A 24,032-nucleotide genomic window follows, 5' to 3' on the forward strand; every position below is an offset into this window, starting at 1 on the left:
TTAAGGAGCACACTCACCCTCTCTGTTTGGCAGCCTTGGCAGTAATGGTGAAAGCAAGATCAAGTTCTCATCAGGAGAACAGCAATGGTGCAAACTGTCCATTGAGTGTGTGGTGACTGACACAAGTAGGGGCTTCTTCATTAGAACAGTTTTCAAGCATGGTTTTGGGCATTGTTTCTGGCAGCTTAACCTCAAGTTTCACTCTTCAGAAATCCTGACAGCTCTGAAGTACTCAAAATCTGTGAATAAAGTCATTTGCTGGTTAAATTAGACAGGCACATTTTCTGTTGCCTGTAATGAAGAACACTGTCTGCTGCATATGCATAGCTGCAAAACACTGTATGAAAATAAGCAACGTGGCAGATGCTCTTGGATGCTTCCCTGACAACCATTCCTTCTCCCTCCTTGCTAACAGGGTGAGTATTTGACCCAATTCATCTAAGGTGATAAAGGGAAAAGTCTTCTTGGGACTTCTGGGGAAACGTTTTCATTCCTTCCTAATAACAAAGAGGCATGTGAAGAAAAAGCCTTTCTCTGTAGCTGCCTCCAGCTTTCTACTTGGGATGCTGTCATATGAGATTGAGTTTCTTGAAGATCTGGCAGCTGTTTTCTGATCATGAGGAGAGATATTGCCCTTGACAAAGCTCAAGATTCTAAAGAGTCTGGATATTTTATAATACCACGGAATTTCCAAAGCAAACTTGGAATGCCTACTTCCAGATTATCCGTTAATATTTAAAATAATTGCAACTTAAGACATTAAAAATCAGGTACTCTGCTACTTGCAGCTGAAGACGCTCTAATTGGTACAAGACATTTTTTGTATCTTTATAATAGCTGAAAGAGGCTGGGTTTAGAGGTTTTAAAACGTCAGCCAGGTGTGGTGGCTCATGTCTGTAATCCCAGCACTTTGGGAGGCCGAGGTGGGTGGATCATGAGGTCAGGAGATTGAGACTATCCTGGCTAAACCGGTGAAACCCCATCTCTACTAAAAGTACAAAAAATTAGCCGGGCATGGTGGCGGGTGCCTGTAGTCCCAGCTATTTGGGAGGCTGAGGCAGGAGAATGGCGTGAACCTGGGAGGTGGAGCTTGCAGTGAGCTGAGATGCGCCACTGCACTCCAGCCTGGGTGACAGAGCGAGACTCCATCTCAAAAAAAAGAAAGAAAAAGGAAGGAAGGAAGGAAGGAAAGAAGGAAGGAAGGAAGGAAGGAAGGAAGGAAGGAAGAAAGAAAGAAAGAAAGAAAGAAAGAAAGAAAGAAAGAAAGAAAGAAAGAAAGAAAGAGAAAGAAAGAAAAGAAAGAAACCCTCAACTATCTGCCCCTAACTGCAATTGCAAAACAACCCCAAATTACTAATGATATAAAAATATTTGTATTTAATTAATTACTTTATTTATTTTGAAATGGGGTCTTGCTGTGTCATGCTGGCTGGAGTGCACTGGCAGGATCTTGGCTCACTGCAAACTTGACCTTCCGGGTTCAAGTGATTCTTTCACCTCAGCCTCCCGAGTAGCTGAGATTACAGGCACCCTCCACCATGCCTGGCCAATTTCTGTATTTTTAGCAGAGACAGGGGTTTGCCATGTTGGCCAGGCTGGTCTCAAACTCCTGGCCTCAAGTGATCTGCCTGCCTGGCCTCCCAAAGTACTGTCACCATGCCTGGCTGACATCAAGATATTTTTAATGCAAAGGAAGATTTTGGATAGTTCAGTCTGTTGTTGTTGGAAGCCTGGTCTCATTGAAGTGCTCTTTGGGAGATTATTAAATTGTCCCAAACTGACACAGATCAAAGTAATCTTACATACTCTGGAATTTAGCCTGATAGGGCTCTCTGGTATAAGAATGTCTTGTGCTCAGGGTCTCTTGACAAAACTGTGGCTGACTTTCAGGTCTTGAGCACACATTATGACTGTTATCTCTATTCTAGTTTCTAGACAATTGTTCAGCTTGACATTATTCAGCATTCTTCTACATTCATCTTTTTTTAGCCTCAAAACAAGTTGATGAGGTAGGTATTATTTTTTCTTATAGACATGGAAAATAATGTTCAGAGAGATTAAATAACACTCTCTAAGTAACACAGCTGGTGAGTTGTGAAGATGCAATTCAAATCCACAGGTTTTTCTCTACCTTGGTTCTTATGGGCTGCCCATTAGAATATGTGGAGAAGCTTTACAGGATGCTGATGCCCAGGTCCCAGCCCCAAAGGTTCCAATGTTGTGGGTCTGGAGGGAAGCCTGGACAATAGGATTTCTTAAATAGCTTTACTGAGGTCTACTTTACATAGTACAAAATTCACCCATTATAATGGTAAATTATATTATTTAAAATAGATATATTTAAAGAATTGTGTAGGCATCACCACAATCTAGTGTTTTTTATTGATACATAATAGTTGCACATATTTTGGGGGCACATTTGATTATTTTGATACATGCATACAATGTGTAATGGTCAAATTAGTGTAATTGGGATACACATCGCCTCAAACATTTATCTCTTCTTTATGTTGGGAACATTTTAATTCTTCTCTACTAGCTATTTTGAACAATATATAATACATTATTGTTAACTATAATGATCTACTGTATTATCAAACACTAGATCTTATTCCTTCTATCTAATTATATTTTTGCAACCATTAACTGACCTCACTCTTATGTTCCTTCCCCTCTGCTCTTTCTGCCTCTGGTAACCACCAATCAACTTTCTATCTCCACAAGGGCCATTTTTTTAGCTCCCACACAAAAGTGCAAACATGCAGTATTCGTCCTTTTGTGCCTGGCTTATTTTACTTAACATAATGACCTCCTGTTCCATCCATATTGCTGCAAATGACAGGATTTCATTCCTGTTACAACTGAATAGCATTCCATTGTGTACATACACATTTTCTTTACCTGTTCATCTGTTGATGGACATAGATCCACAGCATCCATATTTTGGTTATTGTGAACAGTGCTACAATGAACATGGGAGTGCAGACATCTATACAATCTAGTTTTAGAACATTTCCATCACGCAAGAAAGTTCCCTCTTGCCAGTTTGCAGTCAATCCTTGCTCCTACCTGTGGCCCCAGACTGCCACTGATCTGCTTTCTATCTCTATCAATTTGTCTTGTGTGGACACTCACATAAAGAAAATCATAACATATGTTGTCTTTTGCCTCTGGTTCCTTTCATGTCTCATCATATTGCTGAGGTCTAAAAGGCAGTGGGAGCTGGAGAGGGCAGCAGCACAAGTCGATCAGAGTAGTAACAGTTTTGGAAGTCACTGTCCCATTGTATACTGCTTTCTTGGTACAGGCAGCCCTGGCTCCACAGCTATGAATAGCTGTAGCATGTTCCTTTTTATGGTTGAACACTATTTCACTGTATGAATATATTACATTTTGTTTGACTTTTCAGCAGTTCGTGGGCATTTGAGTTGTTTCCAGTTTGGTGCAATTATGAAAAATGCTGCTATGAACATAAGCACAACACACCTTGGTATGAAAATATGTTTAAATTTCTCTTGAGTATATTTCTAGGAGCAGAATTGCTGGGTTGTATAGTAAGCTTACGATTAACTTATTTTTAAAAAACTGACTTTTCCCACTTTACATTCCCACCAGCAATGAATGACTGATGGTTCCATTTTCTCTATATCCTTACCACACTTGGTGTTATTTGGATTTCTAATTTTAGCCATTCTAATGACTGTGTAGTTATACGTAATTGTAGTGTTAATTTGTATTCTTTATGTTCTTTGGATTCCTCATTATATTGAATATTTTTTCAAGTGCATATTAGCCATTTGTATATCTTCTTTGGTGAAACTTCTATTCAAATCTTTTACCCCTTTTAAAATTGGATTGTGTTCTTATTACTGAGATGTAAGAGTTATTTTATTCTCTATTAACAAGTACTTTATTAGATATATGACTAGCAAATATTTTCTCCAGTCTGTGGCTGCACTTTTCATTTTCTTTTTTTTAATACAAACATTTTAAATTGTGATGAAGTATAAAATATTTATTTTTCATTTTATGGATTGTGCTTTTCTGTTATATCTAAAAACTCTTTGGTCAACCAAGATCATGAAGGCTTTCTCCTATGTTTTCTTCCATAAGTATTATACTTTTAGTATTATTTTGAGGTCTGTAATCCACTTTTAGTTCATTTTTGTGTGTCTTGTGAGGCTTGCATATGGATACTTGTTCCAGAACCATTTGTTGAAAAGATTGTCTTTTCACTAAATCATCTTGTCATCTTTGTTGAATGGGCACTGGAATTTTAAAAGCTCTCCTAGTGCAGCCAACGTTGAGATTCAAGTTGCTTGAAGACGTTAGCATCCATAGGTCTTTTCTGCCTTTTCATGTCAGGCAAAGATCTTGATAATGTTCTAGAATCTAGAATACTTCTAGCCTGATGAGAGACTGTGATTTTTCCTTAGAATTTCTGCAAATAGTGTCACTATCTGCACAGAAACCACCAGAGGAAACCAACTATACAAAGGCAATCTTAAACATGAAAATAAGCACAACCCATACTTGTAACCACAACCCATACTGTTCTATCTGCGTGAATCATACCCATGTCTGCTTTTCCCATTAGGCTGCGAGCTGTTCAAAGGCAGGCACAGTGATTTAATAATAATAACCATTCGAATAGCTACCATTTTAAGAACATGCCATGTTCCAGTGCTGTGCTCTATATCTACTTCTAGATACTATCTCATACAATCATTGTTTTCCAAGACTCCTGAGTTGTGTTTCATAGAGGTTGAGTAACTTGCCCAAGGTCTCACAGCCTGTAAATGGCAGAGCCAGATTTCATGCTATGGAAAGTCTCCCTATTAAATCATAAAAAAATAACCAAGCAAGTGTTATGGATAACCCAGTCCCTTACAGGAAATGGCCCTGAGTTCTCCAACCTATTGTACACCAATAACATAGTTGTAGTATATATATATATATATATATATACACACACTACACTTATATATATATATACTACACATATATATATACACACACACACACAGACATATATACATATATATCTGCACATATATATATGTATATATATAGTCAAAACAGGCAAGAAGGACAGGCAGGCAGAAACCTTGAACTTGAGTCTTGAGTGATCTTGGTCTCTCTAAGAGGCTGGAGGAAAGCCTACAAGGAAACGTGTAGGCTTTGTGTTTATTTTCTGTTGTGACGACAATTTAGAAATTTTTTCCCATTGCAGGGAGTGGTAATTCATTTCATGTTTAACATGGCTGGCTTAGAGTCCTTTTGGCAGTTTTTCCCCCATTTTTGATAATTGTTGATATTGATCTTTTCTCCGGAGTGACGGATATTATACTGAGACTTGGGGGATGATGTGTTCTCTTCTGCCAGCCATCCACAAATGCATAATGCTTGTCTGTATTTCTCTAATAGCTTCTTCATTTTGGAAGATGACGGCTATGCAATTCCTCACTCTCCTGCTCAGACTACATTCCCACACACAAGGCCATACCTTTGCTCCTCTCAAAAATAGGGCCCTCTGTCAGTTTCTTGTCAATCATTATATTCATAGCTGTGGAGCCAGGGCTGCCTGTACCAAGAAAGCAGTATACAATGGGACAGTGACTTCCACAACTGTTACTATTCTGAACGACTTGTGCTGCTGCCCTCTCCAGCTCCCACTGCCTTTTAGACCATGCTTCTTGCCCACCTAGTCCACCAGACCAACCCAGACTAGCCCTTCCTGTACTGGCTTTGCACAGGGGCTTCCGTGCCTCTGCTGAGGAATTTGAAAGAGTCTTTAGCTCAGACATCCATAGGAAAAAACTAACCATTCCAGTTGTCTCAGCCCAGTGACTTCCAAGCAATTATTTTTCTAGCTCTTGGGCATCTGTCAGCTCTGCACATCTGCCCTACCAGTCCGTGTGAGTAAAACAGAAGGCTTCTCCCCTTAAGTTTTTTATTTTCTGATAAAAACCAGGGGGCTGTCCCCTCCTTATGAGTCACAGCTCCAGTAAGAAAATAGCCTGTCTTAAAACTCAGTCCTCATCAATTTATTAAAATATAATTCAAGGTCCATTAATTATTGGATGTAACATAGGGGCTATCTCTGGTGGCCAGTTGTGTTTTTCTGAAACAGATATTTTCCAATAATTTGTACATGAATGTAAAATACACTGTGAACACTTGCTACTTACCATTCTTCAAGGCTAATGAGTTGGTAATGTCCTGGTCACATAATAGCTATAGTTAGATTCATGACTGTAGATAGTACCTACTAAAAACCATGACAAGGGCTCACTGTTTCTCTTTGACCCTTGAGCATCAGGATTTTATGTGGGGAAATTAAAAGAGCACTATTCTGTTGATGAAGAAGTCCGACTTCTGATGCTAGCCCTGCCACTCTCTAGCTATATTACTTTGATCAAATCGCCTAACTTCTGTAAATTTTAATTTCTGTGTTTAAAATTAGCCCTAGATCTGTATTTCCTAAGTGCTGCCCTATGTAATACAAACCTACAATATTCTCTAGTAAAACTGAGTTAAGTGAGTATTTAAATTGGGAAATCTCTGGAAATCTATCTTGTCTACTTGGAAGCCTCCTATTCCTCCTTTAAAGCCCTCCTCTGAATCTTGATTCCTATGAATCTTATTCTCATCCCTCCTTCCCAACAGAATGCATCCTTTTCCCTCTCCTTCTCGCATACTACTTTTCAAATTCTTCTACTACAATTCTCATTCCATAACACCCAGTTTATTTTTGCATGTCTATTTAGCAATAACTCAAACTCTGAAAGGTTGGAATCTTATACCATTTGTCTTTATGTTCCCAAGATCTAACATAGATATGACATGTAGTAGGTACAAAATAAATGTTGATAGGAATAACTAATAATTGGTGCTATTGGAGGACTGGGGATACTTTTACACTTGGCTGGACTCCTGTAACCATTTTGTTGTCTGTACACAGAAAAGTATGTACCTTTCTCCTTTCTCCTCTTTGGGAAATAGCTTCTCCCTGACTCCAGTTGTGTAATCTTGGTGGGGCTGTCAGTCATAGCACTTGGTCCCTCCCCACAGGAATAGCCATGATGTGACTCAACCTGGCCAACTGTTGTACCTTGTCCTCCTTCCCCAGTGACAAAGCAAGTAGGGAAGGTGAGCACAATACCCAGGCTAGGCCCACTACTGCCCTACTGGGTTTATTTCATTGTTGTTCATGAGTCTTTTATCAAAACTTGTTTTAATGTTAATTAATACTTTTTAACTAGGTAAAAGCAGCTTTACAAGGAGCCATAAATTTATGGGCAGTTGACCAAATCGATGTGTCCAGTGACAGCATTAGCAAACTAATATTCAAGAAAAGCACTGTGATATGCTTGTTTACATATCCACATACTGTGTGAGCAGAAAAATGTGACATTAACTTTTTGTGTGTTGCAAACCTTGTCAGGAATTCTTTCATCACACTCTACTTCATCCCTCTGTAGTGTCTGATTTTTTGACCGTTGCCTTTTCCTTGAAATTCCATCCTGCTCTGGTTTCTGTGGCCATAGCCCTCCCTCTCCTACTTCCAGGTCACTCTTCTCTCATCTCTTTAATGGAGTCCTCTTTCCCTGGGGTTTTTTCCCCAACTGGGGAAGAACAGAGTGTGTTGCCTTTTGAGTCATAGAAATTGAAGGGCATGAATTGGGAGCTGCTGGTGGCCATCTTCTACCATATTTAAAAATCTGTGTTTAGCAGAAGAGAATGAAGATTGGCGATATGGTGAGATGGAGGGAGAGAATGAATGCGAGTGAGTGAGCCTTGGCAGTGGCAAAGCCCTAAAGCCCAGAAATTTCCCTCCCTTTAATTCCATTAACCTCCACTGTGTTTCTCGCATACCCCTTTAATACGTGACTTCTTAATTACAATCTAACTTAACTAAAATAAAACCCCAACACATCCTTTAGCTGATATCATTCTAGGAACATAATTGCTGTGATGGTTTAGCACAACGAAATAAAGACTCATTCCAGGGTCTCAAACAGGGAGGCGGTGTCCCAGGCCCAAAAATGGTTTTTCCAGACCACAACTCAGGAAACGCACACATTTTGCAATAATTATTTCTTTCCGTATGGACTTTAAAAAATCAATCTACTCCTTGCCTCTAGCATAGCCCTCTGAGAAACCTGCAGTCCTTCAGAAGGAATCCTATATTTGGATGCTGACTCAGCCAAAAAAAATTTTTTTTCTTTCTCCCAGCTAGTTTAATCCTGCAAGCCCCACCAATGACTGACAGCGTTCCAGATTGGGAGCACTGTAACCGAAGGCAGAGAGTTGCCTGCTGTTATTTTCTGCTTTGTTCTAGCTTAATTGCTTTTGTACATTTGCCTATTACATGAAAAACTAAATGAAAACTCTATAAGACTGAACATCACACTTAAAATAGCATTTTGTCCCTTCAGAGTCTCCTATTTGACTCTGTAGCCAGGCAGGTGTTTTTCAGCAGAAAGAAAGACTTAAAAAAAGTTACTGTGGATCTGGGGAAATGGGTAGCTACAATTTCCCTTTGCCTACGCCACTCTCTCTAGCAAATTCTTTCACTACAATGACAGGTTCTGCCATGAAGCTCACCAGTAAAAACATCACATTTAATGGTGACAAAAGAGATAAAAAGTTGTGTGACAATCCCCAAGGCACATTGTCTTAGTGGCATTTTCTTAGTTGAATGGAGTTGGATTTGGGTAAAGGGAAGGTATGATCATAACAATAGTTCCGTGTTATTTTTATACCGTCACAAATTTGCCTCAGTGCCCAAGGAGTAATGGCCATTATGGTTAATATACTATCGACTGGTCCTCTTCTTGCCCTTTTTCTTCTCTATTCTGGATCACAGGTGACCCCCGCAGACTGTGTTCTTTGAGCAACTATAACAGCATGCTTTCTAAAGACTTTGGCCAGTGAGAGAAAGTGGTTCTTGTTTATCTTGCCACCAGGATCTAAGAATCTATGTCAGAATGGTGCAAATAGAGAGGATACAGAGGCCAGAATTGTAGAAAGAAATTCTTTTAAGCTTCTGGTTCATGCCATGCCTGAAGTCAGACCATCCTTTTACTTTTCATTGATACGAGCCAATAAATATCCTCTCTGACTTGGCCTGTTTGGGTTTATATTTATATTTATTATTATTTTTATCACTTGCAACTGAAAGAATTTTGATACTGATCACTTCAGTCTTTGGGAGCTTTCTTGATGAAGAAAGATCTTTTAAGGAACCCTAAGGAGCATGAATTATAGCACATTCACCTCCACACCCAGACCTCACTTGATACCAAGTCATCCTTCTGCTGCTGTTTAATTTCATAGCTGTTGACTTTGCTAATTTCACCTGGTTCAGTTCTAAATCAACTGGTTTTGGTTTTGGTTTTCTTCAAGGAGCTGTCAAAAAATAGAAAGCATACAACATACATTCTCAAAGTAAGATCCCAGATCCAGCAGTATCAGCTTTACCTGGGAACCTGTCAGGAATGCAAACTTTACAGCCCTACCCCAGTCCTCTTGAATTAGAAACTCTGGGGGTGGCACAGTGATCTGTACTTTAACCAGCCCTTTAGGAGATTCAGACACTAACTGAAGCTTAAGGACTGGTAGCATAGAGGGTGTCCAAAATCATTGTATACTATGGGGCAGGCATGATTGGCATTTATAATGAAGAAATTGGAAAAAGCCATAGTAAGACCAGGGAGGTATCTTGTTAGAAATGTTTTATGACGGAGGATGGGAATTTCAAGTGGTGAAGTAGGTCAAATATGACACTCGGCAAGTCTGGAGACCAAAACAGGGTTAGGATTTATTAGACCCTTGTGCTATTCTAAACACCCGTACAGGTGAACTGGGGGCAAAAAAAGGTGTGTGTGTGGTAATGAGGGTTGGAGGGGCGGCACTTAAATGTTTCTTCTGTGCAAGATACCATTGTAGCATTGTATGTTATATGAAAATAAATTTCCCAGACAACCACATTTTGGTATCATCTTTGGTGGTTGTCCATCTAACAACTTTGAAAGCTTGGGGGTTAATAATTTGATTTCTGTGCAAAATAAATTTAGTTTCTTTTGGATAAGCAGTAGCTTATCCAATAGGCTCCTACCTTATAGTGATGCCTGTGATTTGAAGAAAACCAGGAGGAAACTTTTTATCCCTTTTCGTCATTAAGAGTGCTTGGTGGCCTTACTCATTTAACACGTCGGCACAACTAGAAGGAGTGATTCCTTTCTAAATACGGCATTCACTGGAGCCCATGCATTTTAGCAAAGCATTCTTTCCCTAGTATTCTTTGGAGCCATAACATGTAGAGTAAGCCTAAATTTAAGCAAAAAATCTAACTACCAGCCAGGCTGAGGCCTGGTCTTGACTTTTCTATGTTTGTCCCCTGTCTCCTCACAACCCAGCCTTCTTTCTAGACAGAGAAGTAGTGACATTCTCTCAATACTAGCTGACAGTCCTCAGCACTAACCAGTGGAAGCCTGGAGCATGAAGAAACGGCTAAGCGGATCCCTGCGCCAAATCCCAACGGCAGGTGGTAGCAGCAGGTGTAGGTCCTGAGCGGCAATTCCAGAGAAGTCCAGGCAGAACTGCCTAATCTTTCTTTCTTTTTTTTTTTTTTTTTTTTTTTTTTTGAGACGGAGTCTCGCTCTGTCACCCAGGCTGGAGTGCAGTGGCGCGATCTCGGCTCACTGCAAGCTCCACCTCCCAGGTTCACGCCATTCTCCTGCCTCAGCCTCTCCGAGTAGCTGGGACTACAGGCGCCCGCCACCACGCCCGGCTAATTTTTTGTATTTTTAGTGGAGATAGGGTTTCACTGTGTTAGCCAGGATGGTCTCGATCTCCTGACCTCGTGATCTGCCCGCCTCGGCCTCCCAGAGTGCTGGGATTACAGGTGTGAGCCACCGCGCCCGGCAGAACTGCCTAACCTTGAGGCTCTTGTCTGCAATGTCAGCCTTGTCTCCCAAGGTCAGAAACCTTACAGGAAATAAAGAGTTTCTACAAGACAAACATAATGTAGCACTTGTTGGTGACTCCTTCTGAAAGACATCTGTGAATGACCAACATTTCATCCTATCAGGTGCGCTCCATACCCATGCATCTCTTGGTCTCTCCCTCTGTTACCAGATAATTCACTGGTATTCCATAATGCTGCCTTTGTTAAATGCCTGCCAAATTAGGTAAGGCTCTAGGATGGAGGCCAATGCCTCTACGTACACATGCACACAGACACACCTACAGGATGTCTTTTCAGTAAGGAATTTTATTATTTAAAAGAAAAAAAGAGGCTGTGGCAACAAATTGAGCAAGGACAGCTTGCTGTCTCCTTCACTGTAGCATTGTCTATGCTGTCCAGCATCAGCATGACTGGTGTAAAATCCCACCACCAGTGCTACCAGCATCAACACTTCAACTGGTTTTCCTTTCCCACTCAGGAGTGATGGCACGAGCCACTGGGCAAACTTGAGTCCAATTGCTGGCTTTACCAAGTATTTGGATAATCTACTAAATCCTCACTCCCTACCACTTGATAAGTATTTATCAAGCACCTCCTCTGAGCCCAGCACTCATCTGACCACTTGAGATTTTTTTCAAAGCAACAGACAAGGATAGCCGCCCTCATGAAACTTATATTCTAGCAAGAAAAGACAAACAACATAATTGATAAGAAAATATATAACATATTAGAAAGTGAAAATTGCTAAGAAAAAAAACAGAATAGGTCTAAGAGGGTAGATTCACAGGCTGATGGGTCATCAGGTTGCAAAATGAAATAAGGCAGTCAGCACAACCTTCAAGAGCAAAGATTTATAGATGAGAAACTTAGATGAAGGATACTTGGAAGAAGAGTGGAAGCTCCAGGTACGGGGAACAGCTGGAGCAAAGGTCCTGAGGGAGGAGTGTGTCTGCCAAGTTTGAGGATGAAGTAGGAGGCCAGTGTGGCCAGATCGAAGTGAGTAGTATGGAGAGGAGTAAAAGAGGAGGTCATGAAATACTACAGATGTGGCATTAGCTTGCTCACTTAAGTCAAATGTAAGAACATCAACTTTAGTGATGTGGGGAGTCATTGCACTATTTTGAGCAGAGACATTAGGAGATTCCACCTGGTTTCTAAAGGGATCTTCCAGGCTTCTGTAGGGAGAATAGTCTGTAGGGAGCAGGAGAGAAGCAGATGCCTCTTCCAAGGCTGTGGCTGGAATTCAGGGGAGAGAAGAGAATGGGCCAGGCCAGGCTGGCAGTAGTGAAGGAAAAGAAGTGGTTGAATTCTGGATATATTTTGAAGATAGTGAGCTCCCACTTCTTGATGAACTTCCTAACAACTTATGTTCAGTTCACACCAAACAATGTGTTTGTCTTCCCAGCCTCTGCATACATATTCAGACTGCAGAACATGATCCCACTCCCTCTGTCCTCTAGAATGCCCCCTTCCCATCAACTCTTCCAGCTCCGAATAATGTCCTACTCTTCCTTTAGGACACAGACAAAATGCTACCACCTCTATAAACACTCTTTAACTCCACCAGTTATTTTTCCTTCTCTGTGCTAGTACTGTGGAGTGTACACATCTATCTGTTTATACTTCTTACACATCACAAAGCAGGGATGATATTAAAATATTTAACAGTTGGTATAGCCCAGACACCAGCCATTCAGAACAGACACCAGCCGTCACCAGCCTGTGTGCACGAGCGGAACATCAGCCTTCCCACACAGCATTTTGCATTGATCTGCCTGCCTCCCCTATTTCATTCCAAGGTCCCACAGGCTAGAGAACACAACTTATTTATCTCTGCACCCCCAAAGAGTGTCTGCCACCTATTAGCCTCTCTTTATTCAGATGTCTGAAGAAACAATTACATGAAAAACAGAAGCAAAGGTCCTGGCCTCATTTGAAGTCACCTCAGCACAAATTTCTCACTCAAAGTATCCTTCCTTTCACCTTGTCTTCTGGCTATCGGAAAGCTACATCCACCACCGCTTTCCCTTCTCTTCCCTGATGCTCGACTTCAATCAAACACTCGTAATGGGGCTGAAGGTGTCTTCCCAAGAGCAAGTTTTCACAAGTAGTGAAGCCAAAACCCACAACATCCTCCTCTGCCATCCGTTCCAGAGCGTACACTTGGCCCCGGATGCCAAAGGAGCACAGCAATGGGGAGAAGGAGGCTTCCTGAATTCACAGCTTCCAGCTCAGCTCAGCATTGGCAACTTCCGTTGTCTACTTTTCCTCACTTGTACACTCACCTTTTCTAGCCCCAACTTGAAAGTGTGTTTTATAAATTTATTCCCTCCCCGTCAGGAAAAGCAAGCTACAAATAGGCCAAAGTAAATTGGCTGAGCATTTGAATAAATGATTATTTTTCCTAAGTGGCCTCTCACACATAGCCAAAGTTCATGATGTTAGCCAAAAAATAAATAGAGGGAAAGTGAGAAAAATTAGATTAAAGAGGGTTGGATAATCTACATAGCATTCCCCAAAGTTCAAGCTGGAACAGGCCCTCGAGATCAGCTACTTCAAGGTTTCTCAAATTGTGTTCCAAGGAACTATAGGAGTTTCAAGTAGCCCCATCAAGGAGATAAGGCTCCAGTACCCTCATCACCCGTCTAAGCAAATTTGGCAAGGTTTTATCTGTTTTGCATAAGAGTTTACTTGAATAGAGAATTTTGTGGTTAAAAATGCTTGCAAATTACTGTTCCAAGCCAAATCCACAGTTTTACAAATCAGGAAACCAAGTCTGAGAGAGGTGAAATACTTTGCCTGGACTTTCACAGCAAACTGATAATAGAGTTAGAATTCAATTTCAACTTTTCTAATTCAAAGCCAATACTTTCCCTTTGGTACCTGGCTGCCTCGTGGTATTTTATATCTGTTGTCACTTGCTCAGAATTCCCTTTTTCTTCAGCCAAGAACTCTGTTTCCCCTCCCACAGGGGGCTGAGGAGTCATAAACTTCACTCAAGCTGTCCTCCCAGAGCCTGTGATCCCCATCACCAAAGATACAGTGATTGGTCCGGGGAGAGAGATGTCCTTCTGAGACTGAGGGTAACCTGGGGCTGTTGTAGGCTCTTGTTGCAATCACGGGTACACATTTGTCTGAGATTGACACCAACATAAAAGAGAGCAAATCAGAGTGGTGGAGAGAGATGTGGCAGATTTCTGAAGACATTGTTTAAACTCTCAGGCCCACCCATGTGGAAAGTTTGTGCTGTCTCTGGGCTTTTCAATAATGTAAGTCAATACATTTTTTTTTGCTTAAATTAATTGGATTCAGTTTCTAACATTTGTTGCAACATTGTCCTGATTAACGTGTTCTAAAGTTACTTTTATATATAAAGTATCATATACTTTACTAAGCTTTTCCATCGCTCCAGGTCATAGAGGTGGGTGGAGCCACCTTCCCTCATCCCTGGATGGTATCACCTCCTTCCTGGATAAAAGCTGGCTACAAGGACACATGAAACCTAGGATGTCACAACATGCCAGAGAAACTAATGTGTCCAAAAGATATGCTTTGAGAGCTCTCTAAGTGTCATTGCCATTTCTCGCACACTTGATGCGAATCTGTAGTCCAGTTAATAAATAGCAAGATAAAGCAGGAAAAGTATTGACTTTTCAGTTAGATTAATTGTGATTGTGTTTGATGTCTTGCCTTCCTGAGTAGCAACATTACAGTAAAGGGAAGAATACATATGTATCAGTCAAGGTCTAATCAGGAAACAGAAACCACTTCAAGGATTGAACCGGAGTAGATTTATCCAGAGAATTGTTCACACAAATGATAGATAGAGGAGCTGAGAAACCAAATGAGATGGTGAGACAACTCTGAGATTAGCAACAACGGGAAGCACCTACCTACCACTCCTAGGACTGCAAAGACAAATGGAGGGGGTGGTGATACTGGAGCTCAGCAGCCAGATTACCAGATGGAAGCCATAGTGGGCCTGTCTGGAGGGAATCAGAGATAAGAAGAACACTCAGCCATCACTGGAGACCATGTAGATGCAGACAGAAGGCAGGTAAGGGAAGTGTCTTGGGTAGCTTCTCTTCCCCTGCTATCTTTAGGCAAACAAGAACCAAGACATGTTCACCATGATGTGTCATTGGTAGAAATTCACAGATGTGATCTTTTGATAGCCCTTGATCTATTTGCTGCATTTCAGAGTTGAAGTGGAAATGATGTTTCAACCAGGTCAGAAAAGTACAAGGTCCTTCTCCATGATTTGGAGGCTTCTTCAGTCTTTGCTAGTTTTTATTTGGGAAAACTGTGTTCTCTTTTCTTTTCTATCACTTTCACACCGAGCAAACTCTTGCTACTGAGTTCCATCAGCCATGTCCTGGAAACACGTAGGGGAGTTGGGAGCAGCCACATCTCCCGAAGCAGCTGACCTAGGCCTTTTGTTCCTCGCCTGTTGTGGGCAAAGACCTGGTAATTTTCATTAAGCCAGCTGAGGGGATCAGCATTTGGCTATAGGCCCACACATCCCTATAACTTCATAGTTCTGAGCCTGCCAAAGTGTAATTAAAAGACAGGCCATCCATGGGAAATAACCCCATTGACAAATTCCAAGAAAGGAGACAGAACTTCCTGAAACTCTTTGGTCATCTTCTCTGCCTAGTTTTATTTCTCCACGGGACGTGCCAAGCCAAGAAAGCTAGAAGGTCATTGAGCAAAGTTACTCATTTATGGGTTCTTTATTTGGTCCAGCCCCAATTTGTTATAGTTTGCTTCTCAACAGCAAGCAAGGAACAGCCTCAGCCTGGCAAGGAAATACTGCCTAATCTTTGTTGATATTGGGAGGGCCTGCAGTTCATCAAGTGGAAAATTGGGATTTAATGGGAAATGACTCTCAGGGAAGAATTGAGACATCTTCTTGTGTTTTAAATGCTATAAAGGGTTGCGTGACTTTTAACTGCTTAATTATGGAGCCATTCATTCACCAAACATTTGTTGAGTAACCTCTTAGTGTGTCTTCTCAGTTTTTCCTCAGAAAACAAAACTGATGCGGGCAAAACCATGATAAGCCTTTGGTAAAGATGAGAGATCCCTTTCGATATTTTTTCTTTTCAAGAAAGAGAAAATCAATTTCACAAAAATCTAAGCAATTTTTAAGAACAGCTAAGTTTCAGGTGAAGAAGATGTTTTACTAACTCAATCCCACAGAAGGACGATGTTTCCGAGAGGAAGGAATTCATACTCTGAAGGCAGAAATTGAACCTGATTCCTGAATCTGCCATCATCAGCTGCTTGGATATGAGTGAATCACATCCTTTCTGAACTTCAATTTTCTCATCAAAAGAATGAGCATCACAATATTGGCCATGTAAGGGAAGACATCGAGATAAAGAAATCTCGAATATATTAACAGTCTATTAGGCACATATTAAGTGATCACATAATTATGAATATTATTATTTACTCAATATCCTTGTCTCTTTGCCAAACTAAAGTGAGCTCACATTATTTCTCTCTGCCCCAGACCCATAGCTTTCTCCCTTCACTCCCTCATTAGGTTAACCAGGAACACAACGCTGTGTCCTCTCTGATCAGGCTCCTAGTGCTGCATTTTATGAGCAGTCTTCACCCTTCCCCCACCTCCTAGTAGCCGATGCCATTGCACCATTCTTGGTTTGTATAAATGCAATGAGCATAGTGCCTGGCACGGAGTAGGTTCTCAGTAAACATTTGTTGAGTGAATGAACAAGTAATCTGACCTAATAAGTGAAATGATAGCACGGCGTGCAAATTTCTTATTAACCCTAAGTACCTTGGGTATATTTTAGGATGAGACTACTGACACCATGGCAAGTAACGCCAAGGAGGATCACTAATGTGAGAATTGTAGGAATTCTCACATTAGAACTGTGGGGAAATGAGTAGGGCACATCCTTTTGGGAGAGACTCCTCAGATGGGTGTTCCTCAAATCATACCCTGACATTGTACTCCCACACCCTCTGTGAAGCATTGTTTATTCTAGGAAGTATAGAAATTGGTGGTTGGATAATTATTGAATAATTACTAGAAATGGCTTATAAGCCTTTAAAACAACTTGCGGAAAGATATATTCGAATGCCTGAGTATCTCACCTCTAACATATACCTAGTACACACACTGCAAAATTATGTGGGAGTCAGTGGCAAAGGATGTGCTCAGGCCTCCTTGTGATAATGGCACGACACCAAAGCCTGGACTGTGTAGTCTGTGCCCATATAACTCTGGTGCCCATGTGCCTGAACCTCTGAATTTGTCCTCATCAACTCCAGGCTCTAACCAAAAGAGCTACCCACCCACAGACGGGAGACAAATAATCAGAGTTCCATATTTGTCACAGTATCCCTTCTTGAAGAAAAAAAAAAGCCAAATATTGAATGTTTGGTGTTTTCTCTTGATGTTGAATATGGGAATTTTTTGGCATAAAATTTATAACATATATTTTATATTACTCTTCTATGCATTTTATACCCCACAAAAATAAATGAGATGGATTGCTGGTTGTTTTTTGCTTTCAGTCTCCCATCTGCTGTCTGCCCTTCTGCACCCTACTCTGTGCTTAGAGAAGGATGAGGAGTGGACTCTCCAGACTGTATCTCCCAGGCTCCCTAGCCCCTAGCTTCTGGTTCTTATCAGCCAAAGGAAAGCACCAGCAAGAGATTATAGGGCAGGAGAGAAGGGCCAGGGTATTTTTCCTTTACTGCCTTGCTGCTCTGCTCTTTGTTCTGGCAGTAATTGCATCTCTAAGTCTATACCTCCTCTAAGGAACCCTCTCTTTACAGCCTCAATGCTCATCAGGCTCCAGAAACACTGTTTTCTCACTTGCTCTTTTAGGACTAGGCAGTAGTGGCTTCTCTCTGTTGAAAGCTGCTAAATTCCCTGACATTTTTTGTTGGTTTCTTAAATCTTTCCCATACCTGTATAAAGACTCCTCAGTAATTAATTTTTTTCAATATCCAAGCTGAGTACAGCTTCTGTTTTTTGTTGGGATCCTAAATCCTATAGATAATTATAACATTATATCTGTTTTGTAGTTAAAGTATCATGCTCAGAATGTCTTGCACAAGAACATCCAACTTAGAATGTAGAAAATACAGGAACTGACCTCAAGACTTCAAACTCAATACTCTCAACATGTCACTTTATGGACAATAGAAATTGTCTCCAGATTACAATGCTCTGTGTGTCCTATAGATCACACCCATTTCATAGATCATTGAAAGGGTCTCACCCTTACGTGGCTGTACCAAGACTACATACATTTGTAAAAATTCATCCATTCATCTAACATCCAACATACATTTATTTAGCGCCTACCTTGAGGCAGAATTTGGAGATTTAAGACAAGACATGGCTCCTGTCTTTGAGGAACTTTTCCATTCTAAAATATGGAGGTAGATCTAAAAAAGGAGGAGGTATCCTTGAATTGAGTCTTGAGGATTGAGGAGGTAATCACCAGATAGACAGGATCAGAGATGGGATTCTATGAAATTCCCAAGGGAGGGAGCAGTTTAACAATGACTGAATAAGGAGAGCGAAATGACCCAATTTGTTCAAGGTACTTCAGAATAGCTGCTACTGTGCCTTAAGTGCATATAAAAGAGAGAGGAAGGGGACAAAATAAGGGATTTGATTGGAGAATTAAGAAAGGACCAGAGCACAAAGGGTCTTATTTTTCATGCTTAGGAGTTTAGACTTCTTATTTAGGTTAGTGTATCAACTGAGGGCATTTTCATTGGAAAGTGGCGTGATGGTATTGACTGGATTTGAGATAGGGTAATCTGAGGTTATTATGAAGGCTATATTAAAGGAGAACTGTAACTGGACACTTGGAGATCAACAAGATGTTACAAGAATATTGTAGCAATCCAAATCCGATATGATGGATATGATGTCAGCTGGAGGAAGCTGGTAGCTAAGCAGGTGGAAAGAAGGGAACAAATCCAAGAGATGTCAAATGCAACAACAAATCCAAGTGACAGCCAGGGTCTCATCAGGAGACAGAAGCCACATAGTAATTTGAATGGAAAAGTTTAATATAATTATCTATAAAAAGAGATTGTGGTAATGAAGAATTGGCTAGTAAACAGAATTCTAAAGAATATAAGGATAGCATGTACAAGGATCATACCCCCTAGGACTCAGAAAGAGTGCCCAAAGAAAAGGAAAATGACAGATCTAATTAACAAAGAAAAATTATAATTTAAAACATTAATGAAATAGTCAAACTACTAGTTAGCTTGATCAAGAAAACAAGGAGTAGGCACAAACATTTCAACTAAGAAGTGGCAAGGGAGATAAAACTGTCAAAGCAGAATAAATTTAAAATATAATAAAAAGCCACTTCACAGGTTTCCAAGGCAAAAAATTTGAAAGCCTAGATAGGGTGGATAATTTCTTAGGTAAATGAAAATTACCAAATTTGACACCGTTAGGGTAGAAGCTTAAACAGACTAATTTCTACAAAAGATATAAAATTAATAAGGAAGTAGTCTACACCAAAAAAGTTACCATGTCCTGTTGGTTTCGTGAGTGATTTCTACCAAATCTTCAAAGACCAGATTGTTCTAGTAATTGTTTTAAAACATTAAAAGAAAGAAAAAATTCATAATGCCTTTATGAGCAAGCGTAAAACTGATACATTTATTAGATAAAAACTATCAAGAAAGATAATTACAGACAAATATCATTTGTGAACATTCTTGTAAAAATTCGGAATGAAAAATTCCCACTCCAGCTAGGATTTTGAAAAATAAAAAATTGGGATGGAGTCTTTTTAAAGGTATGGCAAAATTAAGGGAATCAGCAAACAAAATATTAGCAAATAGAATCCATTACCACATTAAAAAGAATAATACAGGCCCAATGCAGTGGCTCACACCTGTAATCCCAGCACTTTGGGAGGCTGAAGCGGGCAGATCATGAGGTCAGGAAATCGAGACCACCCTGGCCAACAGGGTGAAACCCCGTCTCTACTAAAATACAAAAAAAAATTAGCTGGGCATGCTGGCATGCCCCTGTAGTCCCATCTACTTGGGAGGCTGAGGCTAGGGAATCACTTGAACCAGGGAAGCAGAGATGGCAGTGACCTGAGATGGCACCACTACACTCCAGCCTGGCGAGAGAGCGAGACTCTGTCTCAAAAAATATATATATAATAATAATAATACAGTATGACCAAATAGCGTATATTTAAAGGATACAAGTTGGCTCAACATTAGGAAATCTATTTATACAGTACACTATATTGATAAATCTAAGGAAAATTTATATGTCTATTTCTATAGATCCTGAGAATGCCTTTGACAAAATCCATTACCCATTCATAATAAAAACTCTCAAGGAAATAGGAATTGAGGGCTACTTCCTCAACATTATAAGGTATGTATATCTCAGTCCTAAAGTTAGTATTTTATTTAATGAGGAAACACTTGAGGTATTTTCATTGTAATCACAACATGCAGGATTCAAACATTGTACTGAATGGCCAATGCCCTTAGATGAGAGATCAATTAGAGGCATAAGAATGGGAAAAGAAGTAGTAAAACTGCTTGTATTTGTAGGTGATATAACAGTATACTTTGAAAAACCCAGAGAATCAATAATAAAACCAACTCAATAAAGTAATTCAGTGAAGTAGCAGGTTATAAAATTAACATACCAAATCAGTAGACTTCATATATAAAACAACAGAAGACATAAAAGTAAGGAATGCCCATTTATATTAGCAGCAAAGGAGATTAAGTGCTTAGGAATACATTTAACCAGAAATGGGCAAAACCTATATCTGGACAATTTGTAAGCACTCATGAAAGACACAAAAGCAGACCTGAACAACTGGCAGTTCATTTCCTGTTCTTGGCTAGGATAACAAGATTAAGAGATATCAGTTTTCCCTAAGTTAATTTCTAAATACAGTGCAATTCCAATAAAAATACCAAGCTATTTTATAGACAAGTTGATACTAAAGGTCATACAGCAAAACAAACATGCAAGAATCACTAGGAAACATTGAAAAAGAACACCTACAAGGGGGGATTAGCACTAACGACATGAAAACATAATATAAAGCTTCCGTAATTAAAATAGTGTGGTACTGGCACATGAATAGACAAATACTACAGTCACTAGAATAGAATATAGAAGAAAGTTCAACATTTGACCCAAATACATATGGATCTCTCTGTACTTCTCTCTTTCTGCCACGTGAGTATATAAGGAGAAGTCAGCAGTTTGTAGTCTGGGAGAGGGCCCTTACCAGAACTCCATCGTGTTGGCACTCTGAACTTGGGCTTCCAGCCTCCAGAACTGCTATAAATATTTATTATTTAAGCCACTCAGTTTATGGTAATTTGTTATAACTGGCCAAACTGACTAAAACATGAGCTTTCATACATTGCTGGAGGGAATATGAAATGGTGTAACTTCTTATAGAAAACAGTTTGACAGTTTCTCAAAAAGTTAAACATAGAATTACTATATGACCCAGAAATTCCACTCCAGGTTATATACCCAAGACAACTGAAAACAAACATTCTCACCAAAACATGTGCATGAATCTTCACAGCATTATTATCTATAATAGCCAAAAAGTTGAAACAACCCAAATGTCCATCAACTGAATAAATAAAAATATAGACACAAAATATGGCACATCCATACCATGGAATATTATTCATCCAAGAAAAGGAATGAAGTACTAATACTTGCTACAGCATGGATAAACCTTGAAAACATTTTGCAAAGTGAAAGAAGCCAGATACAACAAAAAGTGACATATTGTATGAAGAGTCAAATCGACACAGACAGAAAGTAGACCAGTGGTTGCCGGGGATAGGTGAAGGAGGGGGCAATTGGGAGTAATTGTGAACAGTTACAGGGTTTCTATTGGGTGATGGAAATGTTATGGAATTAGATAGTGATAATGGTTATACAACTTTGCAAATATACTAAAAAAGTCACAGAATTTCCTATTTTAAAATAGTAAACTTTAGTTTAAGTTTCAGCCAATAATAAAAAAAACACACACAAATAAAAAACATTTTGCCATCTAGCAAAGGAAAAAATATTTAGAAAGGGTAAGCTCCAGTTTCACAGAGGCCTAGATTTGGAGAAGAGAAGTGATACTAAATTGATGGATGGAAAAGTCTGCCCCTTTGGTAACTCACTTTCCTTATGCACTCCTTACACATTTGAACTCTCGTGCACTCTGAAAACAAAAAGTTCAATATAAATGTGAATAATTTCACAGGATCTGCTTACATTCTGATATCCTTTTCTCTGCCTCTTCTCTCTCTGAAAACAACTCCATTTGAATTCCAAATTCTTTTGGATCCCATAGGGTGATTTTACATCACTGCACCACACAAAAGGAAGACATAAAGGTTATATGTGGCTTTTCTATCTTTAGTGAATCTAGAACCAAACATAGATAAAACCAAATGAGATAGCTGGTGTGGGTGAAATAGCCTGGGAAAGCCCTGAATTTTTTCTATCCTCAGAATAAAAAGGGACCTTGCATTCAACCATCCTGGGTTCTTAGTAAAAGGGAAAAGTAGGAATAAGAGTGCGACTTATCCGCCCCCGCCCACCCTTTTTCTACACCAGCTCCACAGATCTCCGTCTTCCTAAGCAAGGTCAGACTATGCAGGAGCGGCAGGGAACTCAGAGTGGTGGCTTTACATGGAAATTTCTAGAATAAAGTGTTATATATATTTTTCGTACATACCAACAAGCTTGACGAGAATTACGTTAGAAACATTAGTCTTTCACATCTTCCTCTGCATGTTTGATGTTTTTTTTGTTGTTGTTGTTGTTTGCCCTGAGAAGCCCATTTATGCATAGGCCAGAGTGAATTCACTCTGAAAGTGAGTAATTCTTGACTGCCAGGTAACACAGTGAGGTCTATTGTCTAATTCTGCATGAAGCCCTTAAAATATTTGTATTCATGTTAAGGTATATCAAGCGGTGAGTATTCCTCATAAGAGTGTGTCCCTTCTCCTTGTGGTAAAGTAACAAAACAGATGGCTTTGGTGTGCATTTCTCTCACCTAAACTGTCAGTGAGCCAGCCATCTTGTCTCGATTACACCAACATTCCAGTCCTTGAAAAATGTAGAACAACAGACGCTCTTCATTCAGCATTGGCTTCAGTTGTGAAAAAAACATAAAGCATTTACCCATTTAACATAATAGTGATCACCTAGGAGATGCTGTATATTTTCCTTTAAGTTGATATGAGTGATTTTGTTTTCAAGTAACCTTTTTTTTTTTTTTTTTATGGAGATGGAGTCTAGCTCTGTCACCCAGGCTGGAGTGCAGTGGCATGACCTCGGCTCACTGCAACCTCTGCCTCCTGGGTCCAAGTGATTCTGTTGCCTCAGCCTCCTGAGTAGCTGGGATTATAAGTGCCCACCACCACGCCAGGCTAATTTTTCTTTTTTTTTTTTTTTTGTACTTTTAGTAGAGACAGGGGTTTCACCCTGGCCAGGCTGGTCTTGAACTCCTGACCTCCAGTAATCTACCTGCCTTGGCCTCCCAAAGTACTGGGATTACAGCCATGCACTACCGGGCCCAGCCACATTTACATGATTATGGGAATTCAGTCTATTCTAATTTCCTGAAGTAAAATTTTCTACTATAGTTTTGGGTGGACAAGAATTAGATGAGTGGAAGAGAGTGGAATTTTAAGCATTCAACATCAGTTTTAACTTCAACTAACAGGAATTTCCCTCCTTTAGGAGAGGGAGCAAAATTTTAAGAACTCATATCGAGGAACTTTAAACAATTTCCCGAGTATTTCTTGGGATCAGTTTACCTTCCAGATCTCTATCTCTTTTAGAAATAGATCTTTTGAACCTGATGTTCAAAAAGATAAACCTAACTAACTAGAGGATTCCCAGTGATCAAAAGAAAGAATTCAAGTGTGGTCATTCTACGACTATACTGAGTAAGACATGAAAGATGGTTAATGCATTTATAAAAATTATTCAGTGACAGTGGTTTAAATGAGAAAATTTGGGGTTAAT

The 24,032-nt window shown here is 39.9% G+C and overlaps 1 long non-coding RNA gene across 1 annotated transcript; it reads right to left on the reverse strand.

The window, feature by feature from the left end:
* LOC131381942 (uncharacterized) lies at window positions 1-23,140 on the reverse strand. The gene is made up of 3 exons (XR_009211018.1): window positions 23,056-23,140; window positions 22,269-22,362; window positions 1-239 (listed from the first exon to the last, which is right to left on the reverse strand). It is a non-coding gene; the product is annotated as an uncharacterized LOC131381942 (long non-coding RNA).
* Window positions 23,141-24,032: the final 892 nt, after the last annotated feature.

Source organism: Hylobates moloch, unplaced genomic scaffold (assembly GCF_009828535.3).
Source record: "Hylobates moloch isolate HMO894 unplaced genomic scaffold, HMol_V3 SCAFFOLD_19, whole genome shotgun sequence".
NCBI classification, from domain to species: Eukaryota; Metazoa; Chordata; class Mammalia; order Primates; family Hylobatidae; genus Hylobates; species Hylobates moloch.